This window comes from Thermobia domestica, chromosome 5 (genome assembly GCF_964235325.1).
Source record: "Thermobia domestica chromosome 5, izTheDome1.hap1.1, whole genome shotgun sequence".
NCBI classification, from domain to species: Eukaryota; Metazoa; Arthropoda; class Insecta; order Zygentoma; family Lepismatidae; genus Thermobia; species Thermobia domestica.
The window spans coordinates 130,669,835-130,683,795 of NC_137458.1; the positions used below are offsets into that span (position 1 = coordinate 130,669,835).

At 36.7% G+C, this 13,961-nt stretch overlaps 1 protein-coding gene across 1 annotated transcript in view; it reads left to right on the plus strand.

Annotated features, from left to right (window-relative positions):
• The window catches only part of LOC145686130 (protein FAM151B), a 120,285-nt gene that overhangs the window by 7,444 nt on the left and 98,880 nt on the right, over positions 1-13,961 (plus strand). The window lies entirely within an intron of this gene.

A 13,961-nucleotide genomic window follows, 5' to 3' on the forward strand; every position in this document is an offset into this window, starting at 1 on the left:
GCAATATGTTTTCAATGTTGAGAGAGAAAATGTTTTCAAAGTAATACTGAAAATGTTTTACATACATGATATAAAAAACAGAATAGGAAATATATTCCATAGATTTTACAAATGTTTTCCAACGTGTTACTTGCAATCTTTTCTATTGTTACGAGAAAACGTATGAAATATAATTTTAAAAATGTTTCGAATATTTTAAAAATAAATTCGTTCGTAATATGAGAAATATTTTCCAGAAATATTTTTAAAACACCTATTAATTTTGTATGGAAATGTTTTTGTTACCTTCTACTGTAAATTAACCCTAGGAAGTCCAAGAATTTTTTTTTGTCTCAAGTAGGTCCAAGGGGGGGAGGCTCCTCGAACCCACCGTATAACATACTATAACTCACATAATGCCATCTAACAAGAAATGAATATAGAATAAGCATTCAGAACTTACTCGTGGCTGATATGTTGTTTCCCAACATAAAAACACAATCCTTGTTAAATACAAACGAAAAAATCTAAGTTTAGGAAATATACTTGTAGAAAATATGTCACATGGAAGTCCAAGGAGGGGGTTCGATGAGCCCACTACTTAAAAATAATTTTTAATTTACAAGTTACTAAATAATACCGCACATTAATGATGTGGATTTATCAAAGAAGTAATAATAGACAACAAATAAAATTCTCAATATTTTAATCAAGACTTACGACAGAGTTTTTCAGGAAATATACTTGTAGAAATTATGTCACATGGAAGTCCAAGGAGGGGGTTCGATGAGCCCACTACTTTGAAATAATTTTTAACTTACAAGTTACTAAATAAAAATGCACATTAATGATGTGGATTTATCAAAGAAGTAATAATACACAATAAATAAAATTCTCAATATTTTCATCAAGATTTACGACGGGTTTTTTTCAAGAAATACAAACGAGCTTGGACTTTCTAGGGTTAAATAAAATATTTTCATACAATATTTTAGAATTATTTTCAGAATATTTTATCTAATGTTTAATTAAAAAAGTTAAAACAGATATTAAAAATTAATATAGTTTGATGTTTATGAAATATAGTTTATGAAATATAGTTTGTGCTTTTAGCTAATAGTATTTTATTATATATCAAAGAAATACTTTTACATTATTCTCATAATATATGCTTCTGTTACAATAAAAGTACATATTCCATGTTATACCTAAAATGAATTTTATCGGAAATGTTTCTGAAACATTTTTCTAATTTAAATATGTTGGAGAATATATATATGGAGAGAGAGAGAGAGAGGAAAGTTACCAATACCAGCCCCCTATCCCTAATCCGGCACCCCAGTCTCTAGCGTCTCTATGAAGCATAAACAGCGAAGTATTGTGCTGGGCACATTACTTACTCCGATTAAGAAAAGGCGCTGATATTAGAAAGTAATCCTACAAAGTATGGGGTCTGAGAATCAGTAGGCATTGTGATTTCAGTGACTTGCAAGTTTTGGTAGTGACACAAAAATCTGAAGTTCCACGATAAAGGAGTATGGGTAGGCAAAATTTTCATTATAGTAGCTAATTAAGGAACTACAATGTAAGTAAATACGTGTTTAGTAATACATTATAAGCTTTAATTGCGAAACTATTACGTTTGTTTCCGCTACAGTTTAAAGTGGTATAACAACTACATGAGCTCCCAGCGAAAATCGAACCATGGTCTCCCGTGCTCAAGGCATATATGCTAACCATACAAACGCGAAGAAATTCACAAAAGCTCACACACACACACACACACACACACACACATATATATATATATATATATATACAGGGTGTCTCAAAAGTCCCTTACCACAACTATTAAAATCCGAATGGATGTACTTTCAGCAAATTTGATATGGTAGGTGAACTTGAGGGTTAGGGGGACACTTTCTGGCGTAGGGTACGCGGACGGCCGCCATGTTGAATTTAACTTTTTTGTTACAAATGCTACGTGGGTCATGTGATACATGACCATAGGCTAGAATTTCACCAGAAAACCGAATCTGAAGTCAAAATGCATTTATCTTTATGCGGTAAACAGTTATCCACAATTGCAAGTGTGACTTTCGTATTACATAATGTGCTCAACATGTTGTCCGTGCTGGGCAATGCACGTGTTCAGACGCTTCTCTCAATTACTATGGACACGTATTAAGGTTTCTGAGGATATTTGTTCACAGGCAGCCATGATACGTTGTTCCAGATGGCGAACATCACGAACTTTCACAGCATACACCATAGCCTTCACAGGTCCCCACAGGTAGAAGTCAAGGGGGGTTAAGTCGGGTGATCGGGCAGCCCATTCCACTGGTCCATGTGGACCAATCCACGTCCCAGGGAATTGTTCATTCAGGAACTGACGCACCTGGATGCCATAATGGGGAGGTGTACCATCTTGTTGGAAGAACCTGGGGAAGGTACCATCTTCGGACATCAAAGCCGGCATTATGTTTTCCTGCAACAACGCGAGGTGTCGGTCTGCATTTAACGTTCCTGGAATGAAAAACGGACCGACGATCTTTGTTCCCCATATGCCTGCCCATACCATAGTTTTCCCTGCACCGGTCATTTTCGAGGGATCTGTCCAAGCGGGGTTGTCACGGGACCAATAGCGCATGTTTTGCCTATTGACCTCACCATTTACGTAGAAATGGGCTTCATCCGAAAAAAGTATCTGCATAGCGAACTGCGGATTTACCCTCAATTGCTCAATAGCCCACTCGCAAAACTGAACGCGACGATCGGGATCGTCCTCCGACAAATGTTGCTGCAATTGCATTTTATATGGATGCCACTTATACCTTTGGAGCACTCTGTGCACTAAACTGTGACTCACGGCACACTGCATTGCTAAACGACGTGTGCTTCGCTGCGGCGACTTCGAGAAGGAGGCCAGCACGGCAGTAGCTGTTTCTTCGTCCGTGGCTGTCCTTGGCCGTCCACTACGGAGTCTATCCACAACTGTTCCCGTTTCTTCGAATTTGGTCAATAACCGTCTCACTGCAACATGCGATACAGGTGTTCGTTGTGGATGACGCGCATTGAAATCGGCAGCCACAGCGCGGGCACTTCTCGCGTCCCATATTTTGATGATCTGGATGCGTTCGTCCCTCGTTAAGGGCATGATTCACAACCTGCAAGACAAAAGAAACGCAGTCAAATTCACAACTTCAATTGTGGATAACTATTTACCACATAAAGATAAATGCACTTTGACTTCAGATTCGGTTTTCTGGTGAAATTCTAGCCTATGGTCATGTGTCACATGACCCACGTAGCGTTTGTAATAAAAAAGTTAAATTCAAGATGGCAGCCGTCCGCGTAACCTACGCTAAAAAGGGTCCCCCTAACCCTCAAATTCACCTACCAGATCAAATTCGCTGAAAGTACATCCATTTGGATTTTAATAGGTAAGGGACTTTTGAGACACCCTGTATATATATATATATATCAGGGGCGTCATTTAGAGGGGGCAGGAGGGGGCAATTCCCTGTACTAGTACAATACGAGAAAGTCTTATGTTGGTGGTGCTCTTGCCCCCCTCAAGCAAAATCTGAAATGACGCCGCTGATATATATATATATATATATATATATATATATATATATATATATATATATATATATTGTTGAGTTGATATTGAGTTAACGTCCCTTTTAGCAGCGAGGCGTGGACCTACTGATTAACGCGGAATCCGAACTAAATGTGGATGTCTTTTAGGCCGCGCCTCTATTACTTCCGAATGCGATTGCGAATTTCCCAGCACGTGTAAATAAATTGGAGAGGGATTGACTCGACTAATTCCGACCAGCAAATTGTGAAAAAACCGACGAAAAGATACGAATGATCCCAACCTGTTGGGATTGGATTGTTCGTCCGAATACGTGCGAAGGAGATTTGTCTGCAGAGGAATTGAGCGCTACGAGAGAAATAAAGTTTGTTTTGCGTGATAGCAGACGACGTTGCAAGATGCGGAGATAAAATTAAAAAAATAAAATAAAATTAAGATAGAAGTAGATGTTCATGGTTTAATAAATTGTGGTTTTGATAAAGTTGCATTGTGGAACCAAGCTTATCCAGATTATCACAAACGACACGTCGTGAACAAATTATGGGCAGATGTAAGCAAGGAACTTGGCGTGGAAGGTATGTATATTTTTCTTTGTTTTGTCTTTAAAATATGAAGATTTAATTAATACATGAACTCCAACTTTTTATTCAATTTATTTTTCCTTTCTGTTCCTTAAATAATGATTTTAGGAATATATGTAATTATTGACAAATATGTTTGAAATAGCAAAAACGGGTTCCTTTTACTCATGGAGAAAAGTTACATAGAAAGTAGATTGATTCTGTAATCTCTAATCTTATTTAGTTAATTTATTTAAAGTGAAAATAGTAGCGGTTACCACGAAAGCATAATAATAAAGGGAGCGACATTCAGTCTATTTTGCACACAAAGGAAATGCCATTCATCCTTTGAATGTGCAAAATATGTCATTTATCCGCATTCGTCTTCTTCGTGCTCTCAAGATTTTAAGGTACGAATTTTGATGCAAAAATATTTCACATTGAAGCATTGAAAGAGACATTGCAACTTGATTCGCATTCGCAATCGCATTCGGAAGCAATGGAGGCGCAGCCTTACACGTCATTCTATTACCTGTAGTATGCAGCGCCAGGGGAAAGTATATGAACCAGCGTTGCCAGATCTAGCATAATGATGCTAGATCTAGCATAATTTGCATTTCTTTAGTTCTAGCATCTTGCTTTTAGCATCCTACCCAAATCTAGCATAATTTCAGCAAGTTTATCAAAAAGCCGTAAAACCTGAAGATGAGAAACAAGTTGGTCGTGGGAAGAAAAAAAAAACGGCAGAAATGTATCCTCTTTCATCGATTCATATAGTCGGTAAACCATACAGGCAGTCTTATTTTCCGAAGTAAGTTAAAAATGACTTTTTTTTTTTGTGTGGCTTCACCCACGGTTTTCTAATTCTTTAACTGCGAGGCATGGTCGTAGCTATGGGGGCCATTATCCCCTGCCAACTTTTTGACAATTTCACCATCTTTATTTCTGACTTCATGACCACCTTTATTCCTGAAATGAAAGGTCAGGGACCGACCAAAAATTTGCCCCCCCCCAGCAGACAATTCCCAACTCCGTTTATGCTGCTAGGTAATTTTCTTTCAAAATATGTAAACAAACACTTTGCATTCATTTATACGATATATACGCCATTGAGTCTGGGAACGACTGCACTAGTTTAGTTGAGTTAAGCTTTGGTGCGTGAAGTATTGAGTTCTATCCACGCATTCTTGAGCTCTGCGTATTTTAAGTTACGTTATCGTATCTCAACTTCGTTTTTTTTCTTTTAAAACTCCTGAAATAGTAATTATGAGGATCTAGCATAATTTGACCGAATCTAGCATAATTTCGATCAGGTTTTGGAATAATTCCGAACTGTCAGTCTGGCAACGCTGATTTGAACCAGCGAGTTTTGAAAACAAATGAGTGTTAGACACTGGTGGATCATTCATTTGTGAAGATGAAAACAAATAAATTGCTTGAAATATTCCTTCCATTGAAGAAAATAGTAACAAGTCAAAATGTTCAATAGAGATCACCTAACGAATTTAGCATTTGGAGCCTACTAAGACTACATTTAAGTCGGAGGCGAGAAAAACACTGTTAATAGTGATGAAGAAAGAAAGAAAGAAGCAAAGAAGCTAACATTTGAAACAAGTAAGTTTTTATTTATTTATATATTTATAACAATTGACAAATTTCTTCCATTTTCAGGTTAGGGTAGAGCTTTGTATTTCTCTTAACGGCTTAAGTTTAGAGTTGCCCCTCAACCCCAAACTGGTTTGTGATTTATGCACGGGTTAATTTACAACGCCCGCTCCAGCAGATACTCTCACTCAGAAAGGAGAAATTACACATTAATAATTTTATGAAAAAGAATCAAAACTTACCTAACCTTAAGCTAAACCCTACCCTACTTATTTATGTCTTACTCTACTTTACCATACCCTACTCTACTATATTTTTTCAAAGGGCCCTACATATCGATGCGTAGTTGGGGCGTGTCTTACCCTTATGCACTGTAGTTTTTATGTTGTACGTCCATACTGTCCTTATACTGACCTCTCCTGATGTCAATCTGCACCGCTTTTTATAAAAATCAGGAAAATTTACAGGAGAAATGAGGGCCTATGTTTAGCAGAAGGGGTCCAGCCCTTTTCTCTAAAAAATGTTACAATTTTGGTGATTTCTGTTTATATTCGGTTAGTTTAAGTTAGGTTAGGCTAGTTTAGGTTACGTTAGGTTAGTTTAATTTATGTTATATTAGTGTAGGAGTCCCGCATAATTTTCTAAGAAAATTACAAAATTTCACTTATTTCTACTAATATTACGTTAATTTAGGTTAGTTCAGGTTAGCTTATGTTAGTTTATGTTAGGTTAGGTTACATTTGGTTACGTTATGTTACGTATAAGTACTTGCATCACTCATTTCTCCTGTAAATTTTGTGTTTTTTACGTGCTTCTGGACCCCTTGTACTAAACATACCCCGAAATGAGGTAAGAAATGATAATTTGAAGTTTTTATTTGATGTTTAGGAATTTAAGTTCGGTATGAGAGTTATGTTTAATACGAAAAAAGATATGTGGAAGTTAGTACTATTTGCCGGATGCGGAAGCATTCGCGGAAGGTTTCAGCAGCATGGTAGTTGTAAAATATGGCGAACAGGTGTAATGAATGCTCAAAAATAATGAAGAAAACCTTTTAAATTTTTGTAAAGCCAACGGAGTACTAAAGTTAAGTGAAATGTAATAATTTTTAATACTTTAAGCACTGTTTTTTGTATGTTGCAAAGTCCAAGGGCACCTACAGACTGGAGGGGCAACTCTAAACTTAAGCCCCAGTTTGTGCTAGGTAGCCACTGAAAAGCGCGAGTGCTATCTAACTAAGTCAGGGCAGAAGTGCAGCACGAAAGCCCGAGTGATAAGGGTGCGCCCGTAGGGAGCAGGCGCGTCATCGATGGGGGTTACGCGCATAAACGATGATAGTGGAATAGCACACTGACAACTATTTATTCCGAAGTTGGTCGTCGCCTACTTTTTGGCTAAAAGTGTAATAATTGGTTTCTTTCTTTACCAAAGCTTTACATTTAATTTACATAATAATGCCGAGTGAGCGTTAGCGAGTGGAGACGGGTTAGTGCAACGCAGGGCACGTTGTTTTCTGTTTTTATTACTGCTAAATGGAAATGAAATGAAATCTTTGAGTTTTACGTCCCACGGTTATGCCGGTTAGGCTAAAGGAGACGGTGATAGTGAGAGATGAGTGAAATGGTGGAATGAAGAAAGTGGGAGGAAACGGGAGAACCCCGAGAAAACCCACAAGCAGGGTGTTTGTCCACCACAAAGTTCACTTGGCGGAGGCAGGGTTCGAACCCGGGACCCCAAGCACCAGAGGTTACTGCTAAATGGGAAAACGAGCCTGTGTTCTAGAAGATTGCTTCCTTCTTGGTTTTGTCACTAACCATTACAGTAAACAATATAACTTTCTCCATGTTTCTTTATATTAGTATATATCAGGGTTGGCAAAAACCATGTTTTTGTTGAAAAAAAAAACAAAAAAACTTTTTTTTTGCTTTAAACCAGGTTTGTTTGATTTAAATAATTTGCTCTATATATTAATATCATATATGGACAGAAATAAGTTTGTTTCATCTTGATGTTATTATGCAACAACTGGGTTATGCTGGAAGGGGTCACATAAGCTTAATGCGGAATAAAAACCGCTTCTCGAGTTACATCCGAGAGAAATTGTCCTCCATTTGAACTCGGAACCAGGACTAATTAGCCACAAATGCGATACGTCTGCCGACTCACTCACGAAGGAATCCTCATAAAAATACGTTGAACTGATCTTTACATGCTTCTTGATATAATTGTCAAGAGTAATTTCAGAAGAGCAAAAAGATAAACAGCTCCACAAGTGAAACTATTATACAGAATTACATATGGACAATTTCAAAGTACTACGGAGTACAGAAGAACTAATTTAGTTCAAGTTAGTTAACAATGACTTTTATTGATACAAATTAAAGAAATACAGCGACTTAATTTGCATATCAGTAAGAAAAGTGAATAAAGATACGAATTATTTGAGTCCACTTTGGCTCAGACTCATTTATACATAAATAGATACCAGAAATACTTCTCATTTCACTAACTGCCTCTCGTGGGGTCTGTATGACCCCCCCACACACACACACAAAGTACGGCATTTCGAAGTATTTTATCAATAGTAAACATTGAACGAAACAATATTTAGTATTTTTCTTTGATTGCAATTACATAACAATAATAACTACAAAAAAATTACAAACATTTATAAGCTTAAAAAAAAAAAGTTGCTTTTGTAGTATAATCTTTTTGAGTAATGCATGGGGAATTTAGGTCTGAATATAACACGAATAATGGGAGTGAAACGTGATAACCCACAAATGTCTGTTCATCAAGATTTTACAAACACTTACACTTTTACGAACATTTTTCGTTTTTTGGTTTAAACCAGTTGGTTTTTTGGAGAAACCAGCTGGTTTAAACCAGCCAACCCTGGTATATATATATAGGATGTAAGAAAATTTAAAGCATCAAACCTACAGAGGTGATTTGTCACATCAGAGCAAAGAAATAGTTCATATGGACCTGTGGTCAAAAGTCCATACTTCCGAAGCTCTAGACTGTCGAAGACATAAGAAAATAAACTTTAAAAATCTATAGCTTCAGTGTGGGACCGTGCGCAGTCAAGGAAGACATCACTTAAGAACTAGTATGTGCCCTATTCAAATACCCATGTTTCAAAATACTGCGGTGCTTGCGTATCAATGGACAGTTTATGAGCACTTCAACTTTTCTGAGTATTCCTCAACTGGCTCTATAAAAATTAATGTGTAAGTGCCACAAGATTCTGAAATATGGATATTTGGATAGGGCACGTAGTAGCTCTTAAGTGATGTGTTGACTCGACTGGGATCGGTCTCACAGTAGTGGAACTCTGGACCTCTAAATTTCCTTTGACCACGGGTCCATATGAACTTTTTTTTTTTTTTTCGTGTGCAGAGTAAGAATTAAATGATAACTTAGCTGTTGGTAGTCGAATTTCGGTTAAAACTACGCTAGAAGTCGTGTAGCCGAATAGTAACCGAGCAGTACTCAGTGAAACTACACTTTGCCTTTTCCTGGATTACTATAGTACGGAAGGTATAACGTCGTTGCTTTCCCGTGAAAAGTTGTAGTGACGTTTATGGGGAGTTGCCAGCTTGGTTACTCGTGGCTCGCTGAGCGCAGTGAATGGTGGCTGGTGATTTGCTATCCTCTTACCACACCCCCAGTGACGAGCAGGTCCAAGTGCGGGAAGCCAACGACGCTATACCTTCTGACCTTTAGTTACCAAGAAAATTGTCAAAAGGTGTTAACCAACTTACTTGATTACATTAAGCAAAAGGAATAACAGCTGTACAGTTTTGCGGTAAAAATAGCCGTGTCGTCTTTGTAATTGCTCATTGCACTTAATTATTGCCGGTACTTGGGCTGTTATAGACAATTAGTTATTTGAACCCCTCTTCCTTGGTTGAAGGACTCAGTTATTCAGGATAAATTAACACGTCTCAATTAATCTTTCTTTTCGAGTATCGAAATTCTTATATAATATTAAATTAGCTGCAGTATGGGATATTTCGAAGTAAAGTTTTCTGGTCACAGTATGAAACATCCTCAGATATGCTAGTTGTCATTGTCGTGTATGCGATGCACTAACCAATTAAAGTAGTGTCTACTAATTACGGCTCTCGATTAATTTAATCGTGTGGTTGGCGTAATCATAAATATATTCATCTTTATTAAAAATTAGTTGCTATATAGATGTATATGTAGTATATAAGCGAATTTTAAAGGAAAATGTAGACATAGTAACTCTCACAGGACTTTTTTACAGGGGGGAGTGGGCAAAAGGACCGACATACAAGCAAAGTTACGGATACAAATACCTAGAACCACATAATATTTAATGTAAAATACAATTATTACAACTCACTGCTAACTTTACTAACTGTTGTGTGTGAATAAAAAATTTAGCATATTTTAATACTAATTAGGAAAATCCATTGTTAAAGCAAGTGCTCCCTGCAGCGGGCGGCTATGATTACAGAATACAGTTTTAGTGTTATTGATACTTCGTAAGTGAAATCCTCATTTACTTGGGTGAGGAATCTAGAATACGATAGTGCTATGATAAAGAAAAGAGTAAGTTTTTATATTTTAGGTATGTTTTGTATTTGTAACCTGTTCTTCTTTCCGAAAGTATATTCTCCTTTAGAACAACTTAACTCTGTGCATCAGAAGTGCAGAAGTACAACTCTTATGTAAATCAGGCGCAAATATATATGTATTGAAAATTGAAAGTAAAGATTACCATAAAAAAAAAAAAGCAATGATAGAACGACAGTGCGAAAAATACGAACCAACCAGTGCTAGATAGCCACTGAAAAGCTCGAATATTATTAACAGAGTGAGCACAAGGGCGTAGCAGGATGAGCTTAGTGTGGTTCCGTATGGAGCGGGCATGTCAGCGACGGTGGATATGCACGTAACCAAAGGTAGTGTAAAAATTTTATATCCCATACAACTATGCCTTACATCTAATATGGCTTTACTTCACTCCTGTGGTTCTGCATCATCACTTTACATAATGCCTTGAGTTCATAATAGCTTCCTTACGGAGTACTATGCATTACGTATTACGTATTTCTACCTATGATAAATATTATAATAGATGTAAGGCTCCGATATATTGTTACATGTAGATTGCTATTGCAAAATGAATCAACATATAAATAACATAAATAATGGTTTGCGCCTTTCATTTCAACTCAGAAAAAAAAAAATAGCATCACCATCTCAGATATTATTGGAACTTTTTTTTATAGCAACTAGACATGTTTTTTAAATGACCCTTATTTTTTGTTGTCGGAAAAGATTTTCCCGCCAAGTAATGGGCCATCAAAACGGGAAGTACAATTTACGAATTTTAGAGGACGTGGAAGATGGTAAACTTCGTAGCCTCACCATTTAGCTATGGAGACAGATAGTTATAATTCTTGTTGTGGTATGTACACTCATGACAATAATTATTGTCGCATGTCTATAAATATGTTGTTGTAGGAATATAATTTGATAACGAATTCGTCCGGTATTTCTTATAATGTAGTATGTGTATAATCGGGAAGGACGATGTATGTGGAAAATTTCATGTCAAAAGAGCAGTAAATAAGAACAATAAAACGAAAATAAAACTTTCTTGTCAATTTAGCAATATTTTGTTTTACTCATTCTAATTTTCGTGTTTGTAATTCTTTTCTTCTGAAATTTACTACGAGTATACATTTCCCGATTATACATGTAGTATCAGTATCTATAGTACCCTGCAAAATCATTATCAAATTATATTCTTACAAGAAGACAGTTATAGATATGCGACAATCATTTTGGACATGAGTGTACATACGGATATAAATAAAATATATTTTATTATAGTTTGGTTTGCGCATGCGTATCTTTTGGTACATAAATTAACAAATGAACGTAAGTTTATCTGAAAAGTCGAAGGTTATGCTTTCTTTCGAGCACTTCCGGTTCCAATTTTAAAATTCTATTTTACGGTTGGTAAGACCTAGTTACCCGCTTCGAAAAAAAATGTATTGCTTGTGTGTGCAACCGTTTTGTCGCAAAAAATTCGAGAAACCGTCAAGTTTTCAAAAATCACCTTTCTCGAAATCACCACAATTTAAAATCCTGAAATGTTGTCAAATTGTTCAACTTTACATGAATAATAAACACACCAAATAGCATTGTCGACCAATGCTTCACGAATGAACTACAGCCTCTTGAAGTTAGCGAGGTTTCATTAACTTCAATATCACCGTTGGCAACACTGAAAACAATGAAAGTGCAACAATTTGATGATGTTTGTGGTTCACATTCATTAAATAAAGGATAAAAGTTTTTCCTGGCTCCTTTTTATTATTTTGATCAAAAAGGCTCTCTGAAATAATAAGATGAGCCTCCCCCTACTCCGTTTTCTTAAACCGATGTAACCTGAGGTGAAAATTACGATTACGAAACAAATTTTAAAGTTACTTAAAATGGTTTTCGGAAACAAAGTTTCACTGATTTTTTCCACTCTGAAGTAATTATTTGCTTGCTTAGTGTCTTCTTCGCTAATAGCATGTCACCATGGCAGATGCTCCAATAGGTGTTGGTGCACTCACAACTCGTAGCACGTTGTCGATAGTCACAAAACACTTATATTCTCTTCTCTTATTCTCTTCTGGAAACGTGTACCCTGTTGAAGGTCCATGTGGAAACAAAGAAAAAAATAAAATGAAATCTTGGGCGTTTTACGTCCCACGTTTATGCCGGTTAGGCTAAAGGAGACAGTGATTATGAGAAATGAGTGAAATGGTGGAATGAAGAAAGTGGGAGGAAACGGGAGAACTCCGAAAAACCCACCAGCACGGTGTTTGTCCACCACAAAGTCCACACGGCGCGAGCTGGGATCGAACCAAGGACCCTAAGCACCGGAGGTGAACGCTCTACCACTGAGCTACCGCGCCTCCTGGAAACACAAAGAACACTGCAATTTCATGTAATTTATGATTTATTGATAATATTTCTGCTATCCATCACTGGTTATCATATATGCATGTAACAAAAGTTCATTTTTGCAGATTTCTTAAATCTACACTTTGAATTGCAGAAGCTCGATTTTGGGGAAAGCATGAAGTTAGTCCATGATGACCCGTAACTGCCATAAAAGCCAAAGATGACTTCGGTAAATACCAGTTACCGGTCGCACACTTTCCCACTTTTTTTAATTGTCGAATTCGGTTTTTGGCAACAAGACGAGAGTAATACCCGGAGTTGGTACTTGCACTATACTCACGAATTTTTCTGCAGGTTTAATACTGTGAATCTGTTTTTCGTTTTCCCGGGTTGCCACATTCTTATCCCCCCTCTCTCCAATACGTCTCAGAGACCCTTACCACGGCCGGTTTCACTGAAAAGCCACTGCTTTATCGGACCTGTCTGCATCTTGGACATCTGAAAGCAATTTTTAAAGTGGAATGCAGCACCATCAGAAATCACTGAAACGGTTTATGAAATTGTAGACACTTATTTTCACGTTTTCGAACCTTTTTCTATAACATATATTATCGCTTTTCTTCGAGTATTTTTAGAATCTTATTCATGGCTATGAGTACGAGCCGAATTGTGTGTTTTGTCATCGCTTATTACGGCAAAACTGTCAGTTGTTTCATAATAATATATCACTCCCGTAAAGAAGGACATTTGCTCGTTTCTCCAGTGATCATTCTGAACTTCCCTTTGCAGAATAACAGTCCAATTTAAGCGAAGTTCACATACAGTAAAATAGAATTTGTATCTTGAAATTTTACACGATGCTTTGCGGTAACATTTTTTTTACACTTTCATTGTTTTCACTGTTGCCAACTGTGACTTCTAAGTTAAAGAAAGTTCGCTAACTTAAAAAGGCTGTAGTTCATTCATGAAGCATTGGTCGAGAATGCTATTTGGTGTTTATTATTCATGTACAGTTGAACCATCTGACAAAATTTAAGAATTTTAAATTATGATGTTTTCGAGAAAATGACGATTTTTGAAAATTTGACGATTTCTCGAATTTTTTGCGATAAAACGGTTGCACACAGAAGCGATACTTTTTTTTGGGGGGGGGAAGCGGGTAACTAGGTCTTACCAACCTTGAAAACGGAATTTAAAATTCGAACCGGAAGAAAGCATAAACTTCGACTTTTCACATAAACTTACGTTCATTTGTTAATTTATGTACAAAA